General features: G+C 38.9%; 1 protein-coding gene across 30 annotated transcripts in view; it reads left to right on the forward strand.

The window, feature by feature from the left end:
- Dlg2 (discs large MAGUK scaffold protein 2) overlaps positions 1-25,422 on the forward strand; it is a 2,051,694-nt gene that overhangs the window by 1,644,530 nt on the left and 381,742 nt on the right. The gene's annotated exons all lie outside the window — the stretch shown is intronic.

Below are 25,422 nucleotides of genomic sequence, written 5' to 3' on the forward strand. Positions count from 1 at the left end.
TCTACTTCTTTTGGGCAAAATTAAAAAAGAAGCTCTGAATGAGCACATTCTCACACGGTTGCTACCCACCATCCTCCATTAAACAAAAGCCTCCATGAGATTTAAACTTTTTTCTGAATTTAAAGGCTACTTTCTGAAATCATGGCAGTAAAGCTTAAACTGTAGTGGTGACTAGCATTTGCTCGACCAAAGAGCCTGTCTGTCTGAAAATAATGTGTTTAAATTGTTCATGTTGCTGTGTGCTCATGGGTCTTCTGGAGTGAGCAGACAGTGATCTTGTGGTACCTCTGTTTGTTCCCTTCAACTACCTTCATACAGAGTCAGCCAACATCTTTCTCTCTGAGCTCACTCTCCTTCCAAAAGTCTGTGGATTTAGGTTTTGTAATCCACCAACATTAAAAACCCAAGCAATACAGACTTTAGCTACAACTCACTCATAAATTTAATAATCACTATATATACATACATATATGTATATATGTATGTACATATATACATATATATATGTATATACATATTCAGTAATAAAGTTGTTTTACTGTTAACTTTGATGTTTCTCCTTTGAAATGAGTAAGTTGACTAAAATGTTGTTTTGATTATTTTTTATTCGATATTTAATTTACTTACATTTCAAATATTAGCCCCTTTCCTGGTCTCCTCTCTGCAAACTCCATATCCGTCCCCCCTCCCTATGCTTCTATGAAGGTGCTCCCCCAGCCATCCACTCCCACCTAAAGTTAGAGATTACAAAGAAATGAGTTTCATTATGGTTATCATATGTATATAAATATATATTTATATACATATACTTTGTTCATTCTCCTCCTCCTTCTCCACCACACTTCTTTTCCCTGACCATTTTGTGCCCTTCTTCATCCTAGAAAGTCCCCACGTTTTTGCCAGACATTGAATCTCCAGTATATTGTAGAAATTATTTAATCCCAACTCATGGTTTCTTCCCCACTTTTGATCAATCCATTTCCAGATAAAAGACACACACAACCTTTATATTTACAATAAGCCTTAATCACCACGAGAGCTGATAATATCTACCTTCTCTGTCATTAGAATCTACTTTCCTATTGATAACTCAACTTATTACTTACTATGTTTCATCTGAGCTGCTCTTAACTCCAGTTTGCCAGTCCTTAGGGCCATGTTCTCTTGACTCATAACCCACGGCATCCTCCTTCACCTTTTTCTCTCCCTGTGGTTCTTCTCTGACCCCAAACCCAGGAATCTTAAACCCTGTTTATGTCTCTCTTGCACAGTTATTGACTGTTGGCATCTTTATTTTCCAATAAAAAATAACTTGGGGGCAGAGTCACATAGCATCCCTTGGGTCTATGTGCTGACTCCAAGTCTTGGGGGCCCACACTTAGCACTACAACACACAGCAAACCAAACCTCCACAAGAATACCATAAATTACTTTTCCTGTCTCTCCATTTGACAAAGTACACTTCACATATGTGAGTGGAATCTTGTTTCTCTTTCTTTTCTCCCCCGTGTATCTATGGAACAGACTTGCCTTAATCTGCTATCAGCCCCTCCATAAGTGACAGAGAAAAGCAAAACACGATTTTGATTTTTGCCTTTGTGCTTTTGCTATAGCTGCTGTTTTGCTAAATTCTCCTTTTTGCCACTCTAAGATGCTTATTTTGAAGGTGTTGAGTAGAAATCAACAAGCTCTCTGAACACTTTCAAAAAAATAAAAACCCAAATAAGGAAACACGTTTGACAATTGCATAATTCACAGAAACTTTTGCCTTTCCTTTAGAAGCAGGCGGGAAGACTGTTACGTTGTTCCCATGCTTTTCTTTCTGAAGTGATGCCTTAGTACATAATTTATTGCACACACAGGAACAAAACTCTCCGAGCATTTCAGGGGCTTAGGGGGCTTATCTTTCATACTGCTGGATAGTAAAGTAGATTAATAACTTCATACTATTAAATATCATAAAGTTAACCAGTTATAGAGTGGAATTGAGAATTTTGGAGACAACATGAGCCAGCAATAATGCACAGAATGGGGGCTAGAGAGATGGCTCAGCGGTTAAGAGCACAGGCTGCTCTTTCAGAGGTCCTGAGTTCAATTCCCAGCAACCACATGGTGGCTCACAACCATCTGTAATGGGATCCTATGCCTTCTTCTGGTGTGTCTGAAGATAGCCACAGTGTACTCATACAAATAAAATAAATATTAAAAAGTAATGCACAGAATGAATAATTTTGTTGTAAAACCCGCATGCTTATATGTCACCCAGTAGTGCTTTACATGCTGAGGAGCTGGTCTAAAATACAAAGGCAAAAATCACACATGCAAGAAAGAAGTGAAAAAAAAAAGCTTCAATTAACAAAACACTTAATCTAAGACAAGGTTCGCAGGAGGAGAAAATTATAGCTTTACCCTTCAAGTTTTGCTAATATGAAGGTATAATGCAATGGAAAGAATAACTCATGGGAAAGCAATACAGGAAGAAGAAAAGAATTTTCATATACTAAACCTGCACCTTTGTTCTGCACTGTTATTAACTGGCTTCTCCATTCATGTAGGTCCCTGTACTTCATCTGTGTTCTGCTGCTCACTTTCTTCCCTGTCCCTCCACCATGGGCTACTTTCCCTGTGCTTCCCTAACAGCCCTGGCTCTAATACTGTTCCAAAACATAGCTCAAGGCTTTAGCTGCCTCTGTGATCTTTCACAAATATTCCTACCTTTCTGACTCCCTGTGTTCTCTGAAGGTGTCTTATGTTTTGTCCACTTAAAACCAGTTTCTTATTCTTTAATGAAAGACTGTTTTGTTTTATTTTTTCCTGCGGATTATTCTTTTTTCATTTCTTTTTTATTGGATTTTTTATTTACATTTCAAAAGTTATTCCCTTTCCCGGTTTCCTGTCCCATTCCCTTACCTCTTCTTCTATAAGGGTGTTGCCCCTCCCAACCCCACTTCCAGCCTCCCCTACACTAGGGGGATCCAGCCTTGGCAGGACCAATGGCTTCTCCTCCCACTGGTGCCCAACAAGGCCATCCTCTGCTACATATGCAGCTGGAGTCATGGGTCTCTCCATGTGTACTCTTTGGGTAGTGGTTTAGTCCCTGGGAGCTCTGGTTGGTTGTTCTTCTTATGAGGTTGCAAGCCCCTTCAGCTCCTTCAATCTTTTCTCTAATTCCTCCAATGGGGACCTCCTTCTCAGTTCAATAGTTTACTGCTAGCATTCGCCTCTGTATTTGTCTTGCTCTGGCTGAGCCTCTCAAGAGACAGCTATATCAGGCTCTTATCAGCCTGCACGTCTTGGCTTCATCAATATTGCCTAGGTTTGGTGGCTCTGTGTGTGGGGGGCAGGGGGTTGGATCCCCAGGTGGAGCATGCTCTAAATAGTCATTCATTCAGTCTCTGCTCCAAACTTTATATCCATATCTCCTCCTATAAATACTTTTATTCCTCATTTTAAGAAAAACTGAAGCATTTGCACTTTGGTCGTCCTTCTTCTTGAGCTTCATGTGATCGGTGGATTGTATCTTGGGTAATTTGAGATTTGGGGCTAATATCCACTTATCAGTGAGTGCATACCATGTGTGGTTATTTTGTGATTGGGTTACCTCACTCAGGATGATATTTTCTTTTTTTTTTTTCTTTTTTCTTTTTTTCAGAGCTGGGGACCAAACCCAGGGCCTTGCGCTTGCTAGGCAAGTGCTCTACCACTGAGCTAAATCCCCAACCCCAGGATGATATTTTCTAGTTCCATCCATTTGCCTATGAATTTCAAGAAGTCATTGTTTTGGATAGCTGAGTAATTACTCCATTGTGTAGATGTACCAGATTCTCTGTATCCATTCCTCTGTTGAAGGGCATCTGGGTTATTTCCAGCTTCTGGCTATTATAAATAAGGCTGCTATGAACATAGTGGAGCATGCGTCTTTGTTGTATGTTGGAGCATCTTTGGGTATATGCCCAGAAATGGTATAGCTGGGTCCTCAGGTTTTACAATGTCCAATTTTCTGAGGAACCTCCAGACTGATTTCCAGAGTGTTGTTTTATTTCCCAATCATGAGTTTCTGTGGTCCTGTCTCATTGTAATACCTTCATTGTAATCTTCATCAAGGATTCCTGGGTGAGGGAAAAGGACTTTAATGCCTAAGAATAATATCACATGAGAGCACAGCTGCATCACAGTTTCATCTAGTCCAACTTCCTGTGAAGCATTTGATGCAGGTCAGTACCAAGGAAGCCTGCAAAGGCTCTCTGTGTTCCAGACAAGAAGCTTCTATGTCTCTATAGCTTGTCTCGTTGTACTATTGTATTATTATCCTTTTGAATAGAGTTGCTTAATATCAACCTGTAGTGTCCTGCCTAGCCCCCAAGTAGTACCAAACACATAATAGGTACTTGAATGCCCAATGATGTCTTTTCTCAATGACCACTGCTATACTAGTAGCTGTTAGGAAGAACAATGATAACTAAAATGTTTTGTCAAAGCAGGTGTATGAAAAACACCATTTTTTAAGTTTAAATAACTACTCTGTGCACCTGTTATAATCTTTGCAGTGCAAATTTTAAAATTTCTGGAAAACAAGTTCCCACTGGTGCTCATTTGATGTTCATTGTCTTGTAGGTCCTTGAACCCTTTGGAAGGAGAAAATGTCAAATTGATGAAAACATGTCTGTTAAGCCAAGGATTTTCTTGGTTCTTATGATGTTGCCCTGAGGTCATTTGTGTATCATTCTGATAACTCCAAAACTCTGCCTTAGAGCCAGAGCCCTCTTCTGGTCGCATGCCCTATAGTATGTGTGTAGTTTTTCCATGCGCATTAACTTCTCAGGTTGCTCCGTGTGCTGCTTAGTGACTGAAGTTCTATTTGTTTGGCATCTTTTCTGCTCAACTTTTCAACATAGTGTGTAATCCACCTTGTTGATTTGCTCTGTTGAGTTTACTATTGAACTGTTCATTTAATTTAATGACTAACAAAGGACTCAGATACAATTCTTTGTCCCATTTTTATAGCCCAGCAAAATTAGTCACACCTCCCACATCTGCAGGTATCAAACCTAATTAGACTCGCCAGTGGATCACTTTTTAGAGCAAAAACAAGCTATAGAGACATAGAAGCTTCTTGTCTGGAACACAGAGAGCCTTTGCAGGCTTCTGTGGTACTGACCTGCTTCAAATGCTTCACAGAAAGTTGGACTAGATGAAGCTGTGACGCAGCTGTGCTCTCAGGTGATATTATTCTTAGGCATTAAAGTCCTTTTCTCTCACCCAGGAATCCTTGATGAAGCATAACAATTAATGACAGAGTAGAATTCTGAATAGTCCAGCATGATTCTCTGTTTTTCCAGATATTTTCTATCTCTGTTTCTTTGCACCATAGATTCACAATTATTCCCAACAAACCTGCAGAGCTAAAATTTTCTTTCTTTGGTCTTTAACGACAATAAAGTTCCCGGCTTTACCATGTTAAGCATTGCCTGATAATAGCCCATTCATGCTTTTATCCAGAGGATATTAATTTCATATGCTGACAAATGTGAAGGCCAGGAAAGCTGTGGACAGTGGATGACAGTATTGATCACAGTAGTCCCAGTATGTTCTAGAGTGATACTCATTTTACTGCCAAGAATTATTCTATCCATTCCCCTAATTACTCTAGTGAAGCACCTTGCAGCTAGATAGAACCTTTAAGTATTTGCACTGAAAGGAGCTCCAGGAATCATACGTTTCAGTACTCCCCATTTTACACACAGGGCAAGAGCCTTAGGTAGGGGAAACTATTTGGTAAAGGTTATGTCATGTAATACTTGGTAATAACTGGTCTGAAATGGCAATTGTCATGCTGCTTTCACTTAATCATCATTCCAATGGTCTGAACTTAAATCTGCCGATGACTGTGTGCTATCTTGCTTTTCCTTTAGTTTCTTCAAGCTACTACTCAATTAGACAAGGAGACAGAATCCACCAAGAATAAGTGGCTACACATTGGGGCCTTCCTCTGTCCAATAACCCACACAAAATAGTCATGAATAGTAATTGTTAATTCAATAAATACTTATTGCATGGGTAAATATTTTACTATGCTTGGAATAGTAGCCCAAATGATTATGGAATTTTTTTAAACCCTGACCTTTCGGGCAAATTCTAGTGATTTGGAAGTGCCTGCCAGCAGGAAACGCGACTGAAATCATAGAATAGAATCACACACAACTAGAGGGCCACAAATGAATATGAAGTAGATCATGGCTTCTTTAGGAACCTCTTGCCGCTTCTGAGCATAATCTTCCTTTATTTGTAATGTCAAGAAGAGATTATAATCATTACCGTAATGACTGTTATTCAACACTTTACTAACATTAATTTCTTTTTTTTAATCTTCACAAGCATGCTATGAATTATCTCTTCTAGTCAATATACTTTTGTAATCCTTAAATATTGAGGCTTAAAGAAAGTATCTAGGTATTTCAAGATTATTCTCATCCGATTGCAATATAGCTCCATTGTCATTCATTCAATGTGAACCAAAGAAAGGTCCCACATCCTTGCAAGTTTATGTTCTCAGTTGGGTTCAGATATTCTACTATGTGTGAATATTACTGTACTTCGCCTACATTCCTTACTCTATAACATGCAACATGCTGAGTATACTGTTGGTCACCGATTAAGTATTACTCATAATTGCTGTTGTTAAGTGGGGTTCAATACATAATATGTTCCAGTGTCTAGGGCACGGTAGTTCTCTGGTGAATGACTTTACTATTGTCTTTTCGTCCTTCTTTCCTAAACTGTTTCCCCACACTTGACACTGTCTCATAGTCTTTATGTCTAAAACGTCTACAGAAGATCTTCAATCCCACCTCTTCCTTGCAGCCTTTTCTGGTTCATTTTTAGAAAGCCTTGGTGAAAACTGACTCTTCCTTCTTGGTAATTTCATATTTTTCTTGCATCTTTTATATTATACTTTTAGTTTTCTGAATAATTAACAAAAGCATATCATGTGTATACTTTAAGGTGAAAAAGAACAGCATATATGGAGAGATGATAAATAGATGATATAAAGGTACACACACATTATATATGTATATATATATGTATGATAGATACATGATATGATAGAGAAAGATAAATGTGTGTGTGTGTGTATGTGTGTGTGTGTGTGTGTGTGAGAGAGAGAGAGAGAGAGAGAGAGAGAGAGAGAGAGAGAACCAATTCATTTGCTTGTCACTACTAAACTCTAAGGCCCTTGTAGACAGTGTAGACAGGACAAATCCTCACGATGTGGTTTAGGGATCAGATTTTAGAGCCCACTGACAGGGACTGTTTCAAGGTCATTTGTAATAATCTGTTTCATTGGTTGTTGGTTTTATATATTTGTCATCCAGCATCTTTCTTTGTTCATTAATCCAAGGACCTTGGGATTTTAAGGCCCAATGAAGTTTGTATGCAAAATGGAGAAAATGCTTACTTCAAGTGGCCACATGGGAAGTGTCTTGCATTACTATAAAGTGAGAACTTGATCCAAAAAGTTGGTATTCTTTCCATTTGTATTCTACTCATGCTACGCCATTCTCTAAAAGTAGAAGCAAATATTTTTTAATGTGTCATTGAATTATCACCTTCTTAAACAACTTTTAGTTTGGCCTTTCACATTCTTGTGTAAGGTACATTCCCATTATTATAAACCTCCACTCTTACTACTCCTACTTCTTCCCAAAGTTACGATTTTATTGTTGTTACTGTGTTGTGCTGTGTGGTGTTTTGAGAACCACTGAGTTTAATCGGGATCATCTGACCATGAGGAGTCCAAAGGAGGCTACAGCTGAAATCAATGAACACCGCCCCCAAGATCCATTGGTAACCAATAGTTGGGCTGAGTAGGGTCCCTCCCTGGTGACCAATTTTTTTATGAAATTTGCTGCTTCTGTAGTGTTGTAAGAAGTTCTATTAAGCTTTTTCCTGTTCCCTGACTCCAGAATTATGCACATGGCTTACCTTTATTAAATATTTTTATCTAATATAGCAACCTTCCCATTAGCAATATGTAAACTTGAATCTGCTTCTAACAGCACACAGCCATTCACAAAGCTATTTCCAATTGCCATGTTTGAGGTTTTAAGCTGCAAAATAATATAACTTGCTTGAATTGCTTCTTTAAAGGAGAAATTTACATATCAGAATTTTTGACACGCCCCATCTATCACACAGCTGTGTATGCCTTTGTTGATATTTTATGAGTGACTTGTGGCAAAGATTAACTAGAGCTTTGAAGTTTAAAGGCAACAATCGTTCAAAAGGTGATAATGATACTAGGGCATTTAGGATATTTAATAAGTAGAAAAGATTGACAACCAATTAGAGTAAAATATTTCAGATAATATTGCTTTCAGTAAATGGTCAACAAAGTATACCAAGAAAGACAATAGTAAATATGTCTGCCTCTATAGTTATTAACACCTACTCTAGGCTGTGCTTTGTAGAATTCTTCTGGCATTTTACAGACTCTGAAAATGACCCCCAAAAATTCACATGGAGACCAAGCTCTCATGTCTTATTTATTTTAGTAATATAAATCTAGTATTTTTTTTAACTGAAGCAAAATAGCTGCATGACTGAATGTTTGTGGGATAATGAAAACAGCGCCATATAAACAAGATTTTAAGTTGTTTGAAGCCTCTTGAATATCCTCCATTAATCCATATGGTCATTAGCTCAGAGCATTCACAGCATCTACTTGCCAAAAGCTTTGAAGGACAAAATCACCTCATACCTTGCCTGTGAGTCTGTGAGGATGGAAGACACTCGAAGATAAACTGTGACAGGGTTCCTCAGTTAATCCTACTGTGAACATAAAATGTGATAGGTGGTACAGAGAAAACCTGCAGAGAATGAGAATGAGGAATCGGGAGAGGCTTTGTAAAGGAGTCTTAAGCAGATGAAAGATTAGTAAAACAGAGGTCAAAAATTAATGTCTTTTGACAAAGGACTCTGGTTCTTCTAAAACAAACAAACAAGCAAACAAACAAAACAGATCTCTGTCTTCAGTTAGCATTAATAGATAATGTAGGTTGGATCATTTTGAGGATTATACAGCATGCAGCATCATTTTCCACACATTAAGCGTTAGCCATTATTGTCATGTGGGATATTGTTCTTACTAACCTTGATCCTAAATGCATGAGATGCCACTAAAAGCAGGTTAAACAGGTTTAAACAGGAGAGTGCATATCTCTGGGGCTCACTTTACTTGCAAATTAACCAGTTCTCTTCCCATACTATCATGAACAGTGACAAAGGATTTGAGATCAAATCTTGATATCTTAGATCAAAAGGCTTTATTGTTCACACTAACATCATAGCCCGAATATCAAAATTGTCAACAATTTCATTCAACACCACAGAGAAGACTAGGGATGCTTGTGAATTGTGTGTGTTCCAGTGCAATAAACAACACCTAATGGAGGGAACCTGAATCTTTTGTAATGAGCGGTAAATGAGCCTACTCTATACTCCACAGATACTGTCTCTATCTCTCAAGGTTATCCACTACTCTAATATCCTTGAAATTATTGTCCAGAACAAAGACAGTCAGTGCATCTTCTAGAAAAGAGGCAAGAAATATAAGAAACCATTTCAAAATCATTACTCACGAGTCAAAAGACCAGATCTGATAGTTGCAATATTATTCTAGGTTAGTAGGCTCATTGGAAGTCAGACAATTTCACATCTTTTGATTCCATTGTTGCATTGCTTAGAATTTTTCCAAGCTGCATTGTTGTATATTATAATACTAATGTTTAAATGATTGAACAATGAGTCAACAGGCAGTTCTATTATAAGCAGTTTGGACAGGCAGGGCACTACACCCCTTTAATCCCAGCACTTAGGAGACAGAGGTAGGCACATCTCTAACTTCAAGACCAGCCTGGTCTACAGAGTGAGTTCCAGGACATCCAGGGCTACACATAAAAACCCTGTCTCAAAAAAACAAAGACAGGGACAAAAGTGGAAGAGACTGAGGAAAAGGCGGTTCAGTGACTACCCCCGCCCCCCAGGATCCATCCCAAGGGGATACTCCAAAGCCTGACAAAATTACTGATGCTATGATGTGCTTACAGTCATGAGCCTAGCATGGTTGTCCTCCAAGAAGCCCAACTAGCAGCTGACTGAGACAAATGCAGATACTTTCACCCAACCATTGGACTGAAGTCAAGGACCCTCTGGTTGAATTAAATAAAGGGCAGAGAAGCTGAGGAGGAGGAAGACCAGCAGTCTCAACTAACCCGGACCCCTGAGATCTCTCAGACACTGAGCTACCAAGCAGGCCTCATACACAAACTGGTCTGAGGCCCCAACATATATACAACAGAAGACTGCCTGGTCTGGCCTCAGTGGAGATGTGCCTAGCTTTCAAGAGGCTTGAGGCCCCAAGGAGTGGGGGAGGCCTGGTTAGTGTTAGGAGGACATTGGGAGGAAGATAATGGGGAGGAGAAATGGGATGAGGAACGGTAGGAGGGGCGATGACTGGACTGTAAAAATAAAAGATAGATAGATAGATAGATAGATAGATAGATAGATAGATAGATAGACAAAGACAAAGACAGAGGGGGGAGAGACACATACAGAAAGAGAGGAAGAGAGGAAGAGGGAGAAGAGAGAGAGAGAAAAAGATTAGGTTTGCTTCAAAGTTTGGAAATGATTAATAATCAAGGAACATTAACTTTAAGATGAGAGTTAATTGGCTTTCCCTAAAGCTGTAGCCTGACTGTGATATCCATTTGCCAGCAGGCTGCCTTGTCTGGCCTCAGTGGGAGGGGAATCTGGCAGGAACTTGATGGGCCAAGGTTGGGGAATAGCCAGAGCCCCACGCTCTCAGAGGAGAAGGGGAGGAGGGACTGAGGAAAGAGGCAGTAAGGAGGGACCAAGACAGGGGCAGCACTTGGGGTGTAATTGAATAATTTTTTAAAGGAGGAAAAGAGAAAATGTAAAATAACTATACTATACTGAAACAAGAGGTTCTGAGATCTCGGTGAGGAAGATAAATGGTGTCCTGCTTGTTTGCCTGGATTCATTAGGGAGTGGTTCTAAGAATCCAGCGTGCTCAGTCTGGTTGCACATGTAAAATGCTCAGAATGTACATATGACAGATATGACTTCTACCAGAAACCTGCTTGCTTGTTTTGCTTGTTCTTTGTCCTTTGTTTTTGGTTTTGTTTGGTCTTTTGAGACTGAGCATCAATGAACAGTATCCATAGAACAGTTAAGAATTGCCCTCAATGAAATTCCCATCCAGATAGGAAGCACAGGGGTAGAAACCAGAAAGCAGTACATCAGAGAAATTGTTCATGCATCTCTGCCTCCAAAGAATTTCCATACAAAAATGAATCCAATGAGGTTTGTTCTACTCATTTTAAAATCAATTTTAAATGAGTGTTCATATTTTAATGATTAGGAAGTAATTTTACATTTTTAATTAGAAAGTTTACTACGTAGCGTTACTGAGAGTCCTAGAAGTTCAAATGCAAAGCTCTTGTTTACTGCTAAGGAAACTCATTAAAGGACAAATGAATTGCCCATGGTCATAAAATTAAATCAATTCCTGGCATTGAGCATCCTTTATAGTCAAGGAGCTGTGGCTTAGACTCTGAGAATAGGAAGCTGGTGGCATTTTCTATGATAAGATAGCTTCTGTTAAAAGTGGCGAAATACGGATATGATTTGGCATGTGGAAAGTACTGTAATCATATGTAAGATATGTGTGTGGTATCCTGATTGGCAGGGAAGCATAGCATTAGGAAAGAAATCTCATGGATGGCATCTCAGAATTTCTGTTTCACTCCTTATTTGGTGGTTTAAGGTTCTCTTCAGTGTCCTCTTCCACCTCCCAAGCTCATCTCCTCTAGCCTGCCAGACAGCAAACTCCAGTGTCCTCATACATTCCAGCCTGCTTCATGCTCACCCTACACTGTCCCCTCTTTTCCCCAATCCCCTTTCCAAAAGCAAGACCTGTTGGGAATGGACATTGAGAGTCGGTTTAACATTGCACGGTCACTCAGCAGCGTTGTGGAAAAGTCCTGATAGGTACATCCACGCCTTCTATTGTACATTAGTGTCAGGGTCATCATGATAGACACCAACATGAACATATTCTAAAAGAAGAACCAGGATCTCTTAGAAACTGACAGAGAAAGAGGAAGTCCAACATGACTGACCTTTCAAACCTGGAGGATGCAAATAATACAGAGTATCTGAGATGGGGATCAGGTGTGCTGTAGCGCTTCTGTGGAAGCGAGGCAGTGACTATGACTCCAGCTAATTTACCCATAACATCTCAGGTGTGACAGATTTGCCCTTGATGCCCAAATTCCCTGGCCCAGAGTTGACAGCGAGAATCAGTCATCTATTCAAAAACCATTGTCTTTGGCACTACTTCATCAAATGATTCAGCTTGAAAAGACCCGCATCTATCCTGTGGATAAAATATATCCCACTCAGTGAATAATCACCCATCTGGCAACTGGTTATGGTTGCTGTTTAATCCTCACCTCTCAAAGCAGAAAAGCTCTTTTGTGTATTTACAAGACTTGGTAAGATTGTTAAAAAAAGAAATGTAGTTAATAGTAACCATATTATGCTATAGTCATATTTTTTCTGGATATATGAGGATATAAAAAGAAATAAGGAAGTATTCCTTGAGGAAAAGCCAAAGCTGAGAGGAACCTTTTGTTGGTCTAGAAATATGGAAGGTATTAATATCTGAAAAAGACAAGATTTATGTAGTTAAGATAGAAGTAGGTAAGTTGTGTAAAAGTAATTGAAAAAAATATAAATCACATAAAGCTTTAAATAGATTATTGAGAGAAATATTTTATATACGACATGAACTTTTATACAGAATTTAATACAAAGTGGTCCTGAGACAAAGTGAGAAAAGAAAGCAACACTGTCAATACTGTGTGTCTGAGCAATGTCAATAGAAGCTCCTGAAAACTGTTTAAAAAACTCATCAGTAGACTCGTGATGAATGGTAAAATCATCTTCCTGATTTTCTGTCTTATGGACTATGTGAAACAAAATCATAATTTGCTATTTTAAGCACAAAATTTTCCATAAGCTCTTTTAGCATGAGGAAATCAATCATTTATAGACTTCTTAGAGCCACAGAAATGTAGATATTAAGGGAGACATTTTATATTTAAATATTCAGTATCTGTAATAAATTTATATATGTGTGTAATATATAAATGTGTATAGAGATCATTTACTATTAACACTCAACCTAAAATTCTTACGTTTTAGAACAGATCCTTTTTTAAAAATATTTTTTTGTTTTCTGTACATGAGTACACAGTTACTGCCTTCAGACACACCAGAAGAGGGCATCTGAACCCATTTCAGGTGGCTGCGAGGAATTGAACTCAGGACTGCTTAGAAGCCAGTGCTCTTAATCCCTTAACCATCTCTCCAGCCCTTAGACCATTATTACTTAATGCAATGCCTAGACAATATTTTGAAACCTAAACTTGATTCAGTTTTAAAGCTTGAACTTCTGATCCTCCTGTCTTCACTTCCCCAGAATTGGACTTACAGATGGGGGAATATCACCCTGGTTTATGAAGTGCTAGGGATAAAGTCAAGGGCTTCCTGCCTCCTAATCAAGCACTCTACCAACTGAGCCACATCCTCAGCCCCATAAAGGTTTTTTGTTTGCTTTTGTACATCTGTACTATCCATAGGTAGTCACTGTTCAACAATTGGCAGTCTTTAGGGTCCTTTAGATAGGGAGAATTCTGAGGAATTAGAAGCAGCCTTTGAACTTCAACAAACTAGATGAGAACAACTGTTACTGACTTTTCAAATGCTTATCAATTCTTTGAGACTTTCCTACAACATGTTTTAATTGTATTTACACCTCTCCCCTAACTCTTCCCACACCCACCTTGCCTACATACCCACCTCAGTTTGTGTCCCTCCCTCCCACTTCAAGACCAATCTACATATTCCAAATATTCTTGGATGTGTGGCCTTCCACTGGAAATTACCTTACCAAGAGCTAGATTCTCAGAGAAAGCTGTCTCTTCTGCTCTCAGAAGGTGCTATTTGCCAATGGCTCCAAAGCACAGGGTGGGATTGCATGCTCAGCTCCTCTCTTCGTGTTGAGTTGTGGCCTGGCTTGGGTTTGCTCAGGTTTTCTGCATGCTGCTGCAACTGCTATAAGCGCATGTGTACAACTGCTCTGGCATGTCCAGAGGACACAGTTTCCTTTGGTTCTTATACTCTGTCTGCCCTGTGATTCTTGGGAGAAAGTATATGCATATGTTTGTGTAGAACATGCATTCCCTTCAGAGATGAACATTCAGCAGTCTCTTGTTCTCTGCACTTTTAGCCATTTGTGTGTCTGTGTTAACCATTATCTACCACAAATAGCTTTTCAGATGAAGAGTATGCTGACCGTTCACTAGGGATTGGTTTAATACTATGTCTATTTAGCATAATAATATTAGGAGGTTTTCCCCCAGGTTCTATTACCTTGATTGGTCCTATTGACCCTTGATAACAGTGCCAGGTCTAGATTTTAGATTGTAGAGAAGGACTTCAAGCAGGAAGTGGCCGACTACTCTCTCTATTACACTAGTGGGCATGTTTTGCGGGCCAGTCACTATTATAAGCAGCAACCTCCCTGCTGGGTATGACTGAGGATTACGTTTCTCTTCCATTAATGTGCATAACATGTACCAACACCATAGACACTAACCAGCAGAGATGAAGCTTCAGGTCGTTACCTGATTGTCTGTTCCATGTTCTATGACTCAAGTGTGTGGTGTCTTACCATCAAGTTTTGGACATCACCGAAAGCAACACCAATAAGCTTAGGAACTCACTGGTCAACAACCCTTAAAGAAGTCAACCATTCATTGCACTAGGCGCTCTCTCTCTCTCTCTCTCTCTCTCTCTCTCTCTCTCTCTCTCTTAGAAATCTTCTACAGTAGTACCTTTCTATATGTCTTTTTTGAAAGGTTCTTAATGTTATTTTTCCTTCCCCACACACCCTCCTCTACCCTGTCTTCCACTTCCCCATCCCACTTTAATCTTACTGGACCTTTATTTCCTTTAACCCTTTATTCCAGCTCCCTTCCCCCTTTGTAATCCCCTGTCCCTTGGCCTCTTACTAATTTCCTGTGGCCTAGAGTGGTCACAGATTTGACATAGTAAATTGTAAACAGGAAGTAGATATTTTCATGATCATTTTGCTTTCACTCCACCACTTGCAGCTATAATACAATCCAACGAGAACGAGATCTTTGCTATTTTCGTCAGTTTTATTCCTATATTCTAGGGAATGCATGACACAGTTAGATATATAGTAAACTTCTGTAGATGAAAGACTGATTATATGAATACTTCCACCTCTATTTTATCCAAACCTGATTCTTTCACCCAATGTGATAATTAATATAATTTCAATAGTCAATTTAACACTAAAAGTTTATTTGAAGGATAGAGGTTCAAAAAAAATGTCTGAAGTGATTCAAATGTTAAATATTCATGTTGTAGTTGAAGACCTAGTCTGGAATTTGATGGGTTTACCTTACAAATTGTTTAGATTCAGTAGATAGTAAAGGGTACTGAAAAACACTCTTAGTTCTAAAAGGATGTTATGTGAAGGATAGTTCATTTCATTACCTATAAATCGACTCTTTTCATATCAGTTTTATCATTTGCTCCTTTCTCAATAATTTACTTGACTACAAACTTCACCTCTAGCCAATATAAGTCATCAATAGCCCCAATGCAAGGGATTGAGTAAAGCTTGGTCAGGAACTGAATCATGCTCATGCTAGTTAATACCCCATCAGAGAACTCTGAGCAGATGGGCAGCAGCGACCCCTGGTGGCCAATGAACAAGCATGAATCATTACCAATCTCATAAATAAGGTGACACTTTCTGCTGTGAAGAATCTAATAAAAATGTTTGAAATATCCTAGAATGGGACACAGCAATTGTTCTGTGACCTATCACTAGAAAAGGTAATTATTTCTCTGTACTTTTCACGCTTTAAAATTCTTCTCTAAAATGCTTTTCTTGAAGTTTTACAAACCATATTTTAAATTAAAACATCCATTTCAGGTATATAATTCAGTGAGTTTCAGTAGCTTTATCCAGTGGTTTATACATTCCAGAAACAAAAAAATGCATTTTTATATCTCCAGTCAGAATCCATCGGTCCATTTATAGTTCCTTTCTTTTCCTTTCTCAGCCAGCCCCAGGCAGCTGTCTGGTTTCTTTTGTGTTCCTAGAAATTGTGTCTTATATGAGTCTTTTTTTTTTCTTTTCTATTTCCTTGTTTGTGTATGACAGATTCTTACTGTGTAGCCCAAACTGTCCTCAAATTTGTGATTCTCCTGCCTCATCTTCTCAAACCTAAGGATCACATACAAACACACACACACACACACACACACACACACACACACACACACACACACAGCCTGTATATTTTCTTAAGACTCATTAATGTTTTAAGCCTACCAGTGGCTTATTTGTTTCATTACAAACAATGTGATAAAATGCCTAAGAAGATTCGCCTTAAGGGAGGAAGACCTTATTTTAAGCTCACAGCATGATGACGTAGTCCACCATAGAGAGGAAAGCATGGTGAGAAACGTGGCTCCCAAATGTAAAAGCCAAATGTGAGACGTAGTGGGTGACATTGCATCTACAGCCTGGACACAGAGAAATAAATTCTGATATTTCCCTTGTTCTTCCCTCTTTTTCTTTTTTATTCAGATCAATGCACCTGCCCTTGTGATGATATCACCCACATTTATATGATATTTATCTTCCTCAACTAAATCTCTCTGGGAGCAGTGTGTGCACTGGTAGATCTTCCTAGGTGACTTAAATGTAGTGAGGTTGACACTGAAGATGGACCGTCACAACCAGCTAGAGAACGCTTTAAGAATATTTGTTTAAGAGGTCAAACTATCTTACTTCTTTTCCTTTCTGTTTAACCCGAGCAAATGAGGGTGACTCATGTTACACAAACCGTGTTGAAATGATATCTGACTGTGATCACAGTGAGTCTCTCCATGTGGCCATATTAGGGTTGTGTAATTTCATGCCCAGCTGCGTTGATGACTCTTGGCCTTGTTTAAGGGGCCCCAACTGTGGACAGCAGTAAAGTCTGTAATACCTTGTTATGGCCCATTGCCTACTTCACTTATGTCTGTAATTTTTATGGCTTCCCTTTCATTTAGACGTCTCCAATAAGACACAAGATTATTGGAGCAGAACAGAATCAATTCATTGTCATTTTCATACATTAAAACCCAGGGCATATTTTATTGAAGATTAAAGTTCACCATTGTATTCTCCAGTGGCAGTGAGTGGGTTGCTCGCTCGTGTCTGTTACCCCTGTGTCATAAAACTGAGATCTGACAGAAAATGTACATTAATTAAACCCTTTGATCGCTGTGTTCAGATCAAAGATTTCTTGTATGCTTACTATTTGGTTTTAGTATATGCAATCCTCAAGTGTTGCTTGATAAGAATGAACATACTTGCCTTTGAAGTCCAGTGAAAATAAGGTGACAGACATCATGGTGTTCACCTCAGCAGACAGGGATCGTGCTAGCAAACAGTGAGATGATGTAATGTGTAAGACATAAATCATGATGTCACCAAGATGCCCAAAATCTAGTTAGAGAAACAGCTGGGTTTAAAATAGTGATTTAGTACTATATGGAAATGCCTTGCTCCAGACGTTTCTAGGTGCTGAGGAATCGGCTTAGAAGTTAGGGAAGCTCTCACAGATCTCTTTATGTATGAGATATGTCCGGAAGGGTAAACAGTAACACACGAGCAATACAGACTCAGCCTCCAAATCCGTATCTTCTGCTGGTGAAGTGTAGCCCAGTTATCAAGTCTCACACAAAAAGGACCCAGAAACAAGTCAGTACCCAGTACCATGATAACATGGCTGATGTGCTTTCAAAATATTTAGAAATGACTCTTTTTCACAAGTTGCACTTAGCTAAAGAGTATTTCTACCAGGGCATTAAGCTGGAAATTAGCCGGGTGGTAGTGCAATCCTTTAATCCCAGCACTCAAGAGGCCGAGGCAAGAAGATCTCTGTGAGTTAGAGGCCAGCCTGGTCTACAGAGATAGTAGTTCCAGGACAGCCAATCACACACACACACACACACACACACACACACACACACACACATGAACCCCCTCTAAAAACAAAACAAAGCTAGAACTTCTTACAGGGGTGATGATTCCTAGTAGATGGAGTTCACCAGCAGTTCCCACCCTTCCTAATGTCATGATCCTTTAATTCAGTTTTTTGTGTTGTGATGATCCCAACCATAAAATTATTTTGTTGTCACTCCATAACTGTAATTTTCTCCTGTTATGAATCTAACATTCACATCTGTGTTTTCTTATGGGCTTCAGCAATCCCTGTGTAAGGTCTTTCAACGTCCCCACAAAAGGGGTCATGACACACAAATTGTAAACCTCTGATATACACATTTTTAAAGTTATTCTTGTTCCTAAATAATCTGAGCAGATTACTGAAACTCTAAAACAAAAACACAAGCAGTCAGCGAAAATAGTTCCTCAAAACATTAGAGTAAGTATAATCTTTTCAAAAAGAGTTAGTCCCCATACACGCAAATTCCAACACCTTTTTTTCCTAATTATCTGCACACTTCTGGGATACAAAAAAATATCTTCTTTTCCTTTTCCTTTTCTCTTCCTTGTCACTTGGCCACTTTTTGTTTGTGGCTCTCATAACACATTGTCGAATTTTAGAAGATTCAGAAATGTTCAGTGAAAAAATGTGGAATGCTACAAAAACAGTAAACCATTTAGTGTGGTGATGGTGGATTTCAGGCAGCATGGATTATTGTCTTACATGTATTCAGAAGCTAATAAATATCTACAGAGTAAAGTATGAGTACGTATGTGCTGTGATATAATTTGGATGTGGGTGGAACAATTTGTGGTACTTATAACCAATGACAAGAGCACAATAGGGAATGCCAAGACTCTGAAGAACACAGTTACTCATTGGGGTTATGGCTGGATGCTCCTTCCGCAGCAAAGCCAACATGCTATTCTTAGGTATTTTGAAAAACAGTGGTTCTGGGAAACAAAGGAGTCTAAGAAAGCAAGATACATAGGCTGTAATAAGTTATATTAAAGTGATTACCTTTGAGTTCAATCATGGCCTGAAATAATTCTGTGTTTTTTGAGCACATACTAATCTTGAAGGTCTCCCCTGCTACATATAAACTTAAACAAATACATATGTGCACATGTATCTATACACACGCACACACATACATGTGTGTGCTAAAAGTATGATCTTTAACTTGATGTACTCAAGGAAAGGAATACTCTCTATGGGTAAATAAGCCAGAGGACACAAAACAATTAACTTCCATTGATCATAGGTGATGGTGATATAAAGGGATGTAAGAGACTATGTAATACCTGGGTTAGGAATGAAAGTTTGAAGCTGAAGGAGGGCTTCTTTTCAGAGGGAACCTCTCTTCCGACACCTGAAAGGGAAGAAGATGTCCAGGAGAAGAGCTGGATGTGAAGCTTATGCAGGAAGGACTAGTGAGAATGTCAGAGTTGGGAAGTATTTCAGGCACCCATGTCTCAGAAGAGAGTGTGCAGAGTTCTGATCAAAGGCAGACTGTGGCTGCAGGATCTCATGCAACCCTTGAGGTAACTACGAGTTGCATTCCAACCATAATGAGGATACTTTGGGGTATTTCCTTTGAGGGGATCAAATCATGACTTCCCTTCATGGTTTAAATCCATCTCCTCAAAAGTCACTGCGGTAAATGACTACACAGATATTAGAAAAGTAGGGTGTCTAGCCCAATGGTTCACTAAGAGATGGTGTTTCTCTTGGGATGGAAGCACTGACAAGACAGAACCATTTTTGTAACAGAGGCAGTAGAGCTGGTTGCTATGGTTTCAATGTCATTGAAAGTGGAAAAGTACTGAAGATGCTTAGAGCTTTGCATTTAAAGCTATGTTATTGGCACTGTTTGTGGAAAGGGTGGCAAAAACTGATGGCAGGGAATTAACTGGAGTAGGCAAATGTCTGTAATGGCTGAACTACGTTGTCAATGTCTCCCAAAATAGATTGTGTTTGAAGACTGTAGCTCCAGTTTTCAGTCTGTATAGCTTCCTTCATTGCATCAGGCACATGGACACTAATAAATAAATACTGGCTGTTAGATAAGCAGGGTGTGGGCTAGAGATGTTCAAGCCTGGACTTTGATCTGGACTTTGTTCTCTACCTGACAGAGACTTGTGAAGTTGCTTATAAGTCTTACGAAATGGAAAGCAGTAAGAGAGCTAGGTCTGATTTTAAACATTTGTGACATTTCACATGTTCTCATGAGTTGTGTCTCTGCAGAGTTGTGACACACATGGAATGTAGTGGCTAAGCAGAGAAAGTCAAACACTTGGGCTTCCACGCATGTTGGTGTTTAGTACCACGATGATGATGGCTCCATAGTGACCCCCGAGGAACACTCACCTATGGCTATCAAATGAAAAATGCCCCCTCCCACTAAGCATCTGAGCTCTTCCATGAGACTAATACCTATAGACTAATACATTTCACCAAGCCAAATAGCTCTCATTTGTTTGGCTGTTCCAGCTGTCTGCATGAAAAATCAATAGAGAAAACAGATTGCAGAAGAAGGGCAGTTCCTCACTAAAATTAAAATCCAGCAAAATGACGGAAAGCAAACTCCCCATTTATTTTTACCTCGACACCTAGGCTGGTTTGTCAGTGTGAGAGGCGATTTTCCCATTTACCCTGTAGAAAGGTTCTGTGATGACTGGAAATGGTGGGGCAGAGAGCCTCTGTATCAGTCTTCTTTGGAGCTGTGTTCTTTCATGGCCCCGTGGCTGTGGTTAAGCCTTTTCTAGCTGTTTAAGATCTGAGAGCCTAGAGAGATCTTCCTAAACTTCAAAGGGAGCTTAAAATCATTTTTGGCTTAACTACAGGAGAGAATTCAAGTTGTGCTTATGCATTTTCCCCTGGTTCATATTTAAGCTCTTACAGGTCATTAGTAATTGTTCATCAAACTTCTCCTCCTCAAAATTGCTCTCTCCTGGTTGTCTGGCTCCTAACCACTAGGCTTTCCTTCTGTCTTTTACTCCCTCCTCAGTAGTCTTTCCAGTTTGGCTTCCTCTTCTCTTCATTTAACATTGGCTATTCCCAAGCACCTGTCTCAGCTCCTGGTTCTCCATTTTATCATAGCCTGTCTAGGAACATTCACGGCCTCAAATGCAGTCTTTGTTGACTACAAAATGTAAGCTTTTCATCCAAAACTGTCTATGGAGAATAGACTCATATTTTGAACTATCTCATGAGTTATCTCTACCTTTATATTACCCAAAATCTTACCATATATTGTGTGTACAAACTTGATTAGACATATTTTCCCAAATACGTCATTCTCACTTTTCCCTCCCATTTTAAGTCCCACGGTAGCCCAGTACATTTTAACTGGAAATAGAGCTATTGTCAAAACCTTGGGAATTACTGTTGAAGCCTACAGACTCTGTATGCATGGTATTTCTTAGCTTGAGTGATGCCTGCCTTGTGTAGAGCCATGACTATTCCAGGGTTAGATCTCTAGTTCTAGACACCATATTTTCTTTTCTTTCATTTCTAATGTTGGTGTTATTTTGTTTAATTTCATTTCATTTCTATTTTATTTTACATTGTTTGGTTTTACTTTAGTTGATCACATTGTGTACACTCACACTGGATGAATTTTGGGATTCTATTAATCGGTTTTATTTTATTATTGTCTCAGGCTACACATAGTCACATGGGATGATTTTGCTGGATGCCATGGGTCTATTTTATTGTTCAGGTTTTTCAGGGTGCCATGGGTCAGCGGTGTAAACACAGAGTGGGAACCGCTGTGGTGCAGAATCTGCCTAGGGTGAGCACCATAGGAGAAAAGTTTACCGTGGGACACGATTTGGAAAAATGGACACCACATTTTCAAATCAGATCTCCTCCCTTGAAAACACTCTCCATTTCCTGGTTCCCATGCCCTGTACTTTATAAAATTTTCTTTAAATATGGTACTCTAAAATCTCCCCCATATAATGGAGGGATTTGTGAAAGACTACTATCATCTACATCAAATGATGATAGTGAGAGAGATAAGAAGGTTCAATTTTTGAAGTGATCAAATACGTAATAAGGAAGGTTGGGAAAGAAATCCTTACTCCGAGACCACTGATCCCAAGCCCACGCTCCTTCTGTCTCCATACTGATCTCCGAGCTGCATCTAATAGCTAAGACAGATAACATTCACAGTTGTCTCAATTCACCCCAAAGAAAAATAATAAGCCAAGGAAAACGGGGTAACCCATCCAGCCATTGAGCTCATCAACACAGTGGAAAGTCCCCCCATGTTTCTCACCTCTGGACCTTAGCTCCTTCCTGTTCTGCCCAACAGCTTTCCAGATGCTGTTACAAAACAAAAACTACAATATATAACCTTGAAAATTATAATTGTCTTGTGTGTGGAATGAAAGATGATATCTCAGTCATAACAATTAGTTCCCTAGGGGCTGGGGATTTAGCTCAGTGGTAGAGTGCTTACCTAGGAAGCACAAGGCCCTGGGTTCGGTCCCCAGCTCCGAAAAAAAGAACCAAAAAAAAAAAAAAAAAAACAATTAGTTCCCTAACTACTCGCCATATGTGTGTGTGTGTGTGTGTGTGTGTGTGTATGTGTGTTAGAAAGAGAATATAGTATATATTCTAATCCATGGTGTGTATTACACTGTCTATGTTTTCTATAAAATTCCTAACTAAAATCTGTTTCCTTTGTGAAATAGTAACATTTGTGCAGCTAACTAATACTTGATATATGCCATTATAAATTTAAAATTATTTTTCTATTTTTCACTTAAAGGCTAGGCTGTGGAACCTTGTGAGCATTCCCGTATTGATGCGATCATGCGTCACTCTCGTGTTGGTTTTGTTTTAGTTGTTGTTTTGAGAGGGAGTCAAAGTAACATAGGAAGAGTTAGAGAGAGGAGAGGGGGAGGCAGAAATGATGTGTATCAAGAGTTCATATATGAAATTCTCAAAAATAAGTTTTAAAAAAAATAAAGAATGGTCTGAAAGCATAGGCTTCGTGCCATTCTGCATGGGTGCTTATAACTCTGAGATGAAACTTGTATATGAGAAACACCAAGAAAAATGGCATACATGCAGACACCCACAGACAGGGTGGGGAAAGGAGGATATAACATGTTTTCCTCTACTAAAGCTCTACATTGTGCTGCTAGTACTTTAGGATTCAAAATCAGTAATAACCTATTTGGGTTATTTTAGAGGACAAAATGATGTTGTTGTTATTGCTTTCACCAGAATTTGTCTTGGTGATGAGAGAGTCATATGAAGAATATTCTCAGGGTCTCCTGCGGTATTACAATAGTAAGAAGGATTTAAGGATGGCCACTGTTGTACTGTTTTCACATTGCAATAATGAAGAATATGAAGAGGTCACAGTGGGAAAGGTTGGAGATTCCATGGTCCAGGAATTGAATATTCATTTGTGACTCATTCGTATTTTGTCTTTAAAGCTTAACTTCACTAGTTAGCCTCTGTAACATCCTAACATCTAAGTCCTGCTTATTTTTAAATATTTGGCATAACAGTTTGAATTATAAGCCAGCAATCTGGGCTTATGAGGTTTTTTTTTTTTCAAAATTATGCTTTACTTTTATTATTTCAAGAGGAAAAAGCCTTAACCCATTACTGATAGCTTATAGTTCAGGGTTTAAATTTGCAGCAGAATTAAATGTCTCCCTCTCTCACTCTTTCTCTCTCATCTCTCCCTCCCTCCCTTTACGTGTAGTCTTAGGAATTGAACCTGGGTCTTTATACATGCTAGATAAATACTGTACCTATTCATTGTACTTACACATACCAAATTAAGAGAAACTGAGTCTTTCTAGGTTAATAAACATAGCCTTGATGGAAATATAAGTATTTTAACATCATATTTCACTTCTATGATATTTAAGAATGAAAACATGATTATAGGAAGTACTTGACTGTTAAGTGAAGAAATATATTCTATATCTGTTTAAAAGTTGCTTAGTAAAAAAACAGCTTGTGGTGGTATTGGTGCATGCCTTTAATCCTAGAACTTGGTAGGCAAAGGCAAGCTGATCTCTGTGAGTTCGAGGCCAGTCTGGTCTACAGAGTAAGTTCAAGGACAGCCAGATCGATACAGAGACACCTTGTCCAAATACTAAATAAACAAAATAACTCCATAGGGAAACTTGGGAACTGCTCAATTGGATGCAGATCTCTGGTGGTTTACCATAATCTATGGTCCTTAGCTGTTATTGGAATTAACAGGTTAAATTACAGAAGTAAGTTTTCTTATTGTAGTCATTGATGGTAGAAAAGTAGGTGAAAGATTGGACTTTCATTAACAGCCAACACATCTTAACTGTTCTATAAATATCAACGGAATTGATGATCTAATATAATCTTAAAAACTAGAAAACATCAACACTGATACACTCGACATAGCATCTTGGGTTTCTAAAAGTCCAGCACATGGACACAAGAGTTTTATTTTTCACATTTGATATAAAAATTGTGCCAAAGATTAGGCTGATCCTAAGCTTAAAAATACAGTTTGATATATTTTACGTCTGTGTTATCTTGGGCACCACTGTCAGGAAGAGGAGACTGAGATGGCAGGAAGTTAGCATCTTCTGGCAACTTTGTCTGGAGCTCTGAGCTCATTTCTAGACTCTCAAACTGAAATAGAAATCAGAGGGAACGTGTAAGCCTCCTAAAGAATGCTTACATTATTTAAAGTAACTAGGAATCTTGAAACTACCAAATAAAGAAAGAAGAAAATGTGGTAGGATACTTATTTGTGGAAATAGATGATGCAAGGACTGTCTGAGTCATTTGGTGGCTGCAGTGGACAGATAGTCTCCCTGTGAGATCTTTTTAACATTGTAGCTGGTGCACCGTAGATCATATTTCCCACATGTGAAACGAGGACATCGGGCTGACCTTGTACATTTTCATCTGTTTAGCCATGCATCTATTTTCCTTTCCTAGTGCATCCATTTTGGTTCTGTTCACAGTGCCATGATCCTGCCAATCAATATGAGAACACTACAGTTCAGTCTGTTTCTGCACTTTAGTCATGAGCATGAAAGTTCTAGATGTCAGCACAACCATGGTGATACTCTGGAAAAAAACAAACCTACCTAGGAAAATGTATCTTTCAGAAGAAATAATGTCCTCCCACACAAGCTACTGTAATAAAATCTATAGATCAGAGCAACTTCACCAAAAGGCATTTTTTTACGGCTGGGGATGTAATTAG

The sequence above is a fragment of the Rattus norvegicus genome, chromosome 1, assembly GCF_036323735.1.
Source record: "Rattus norvegicus strain BN/NHsdMcwi chromosome 1, GRCr8, whole genome shotgun sequence".
Taxonomy (NCBI): domain Eukaryota; kingdom Metazoa; phylum Chordata; class Mammalia; order Rodentia; family Muridae; genus Rattus; species Rattus norvegicus.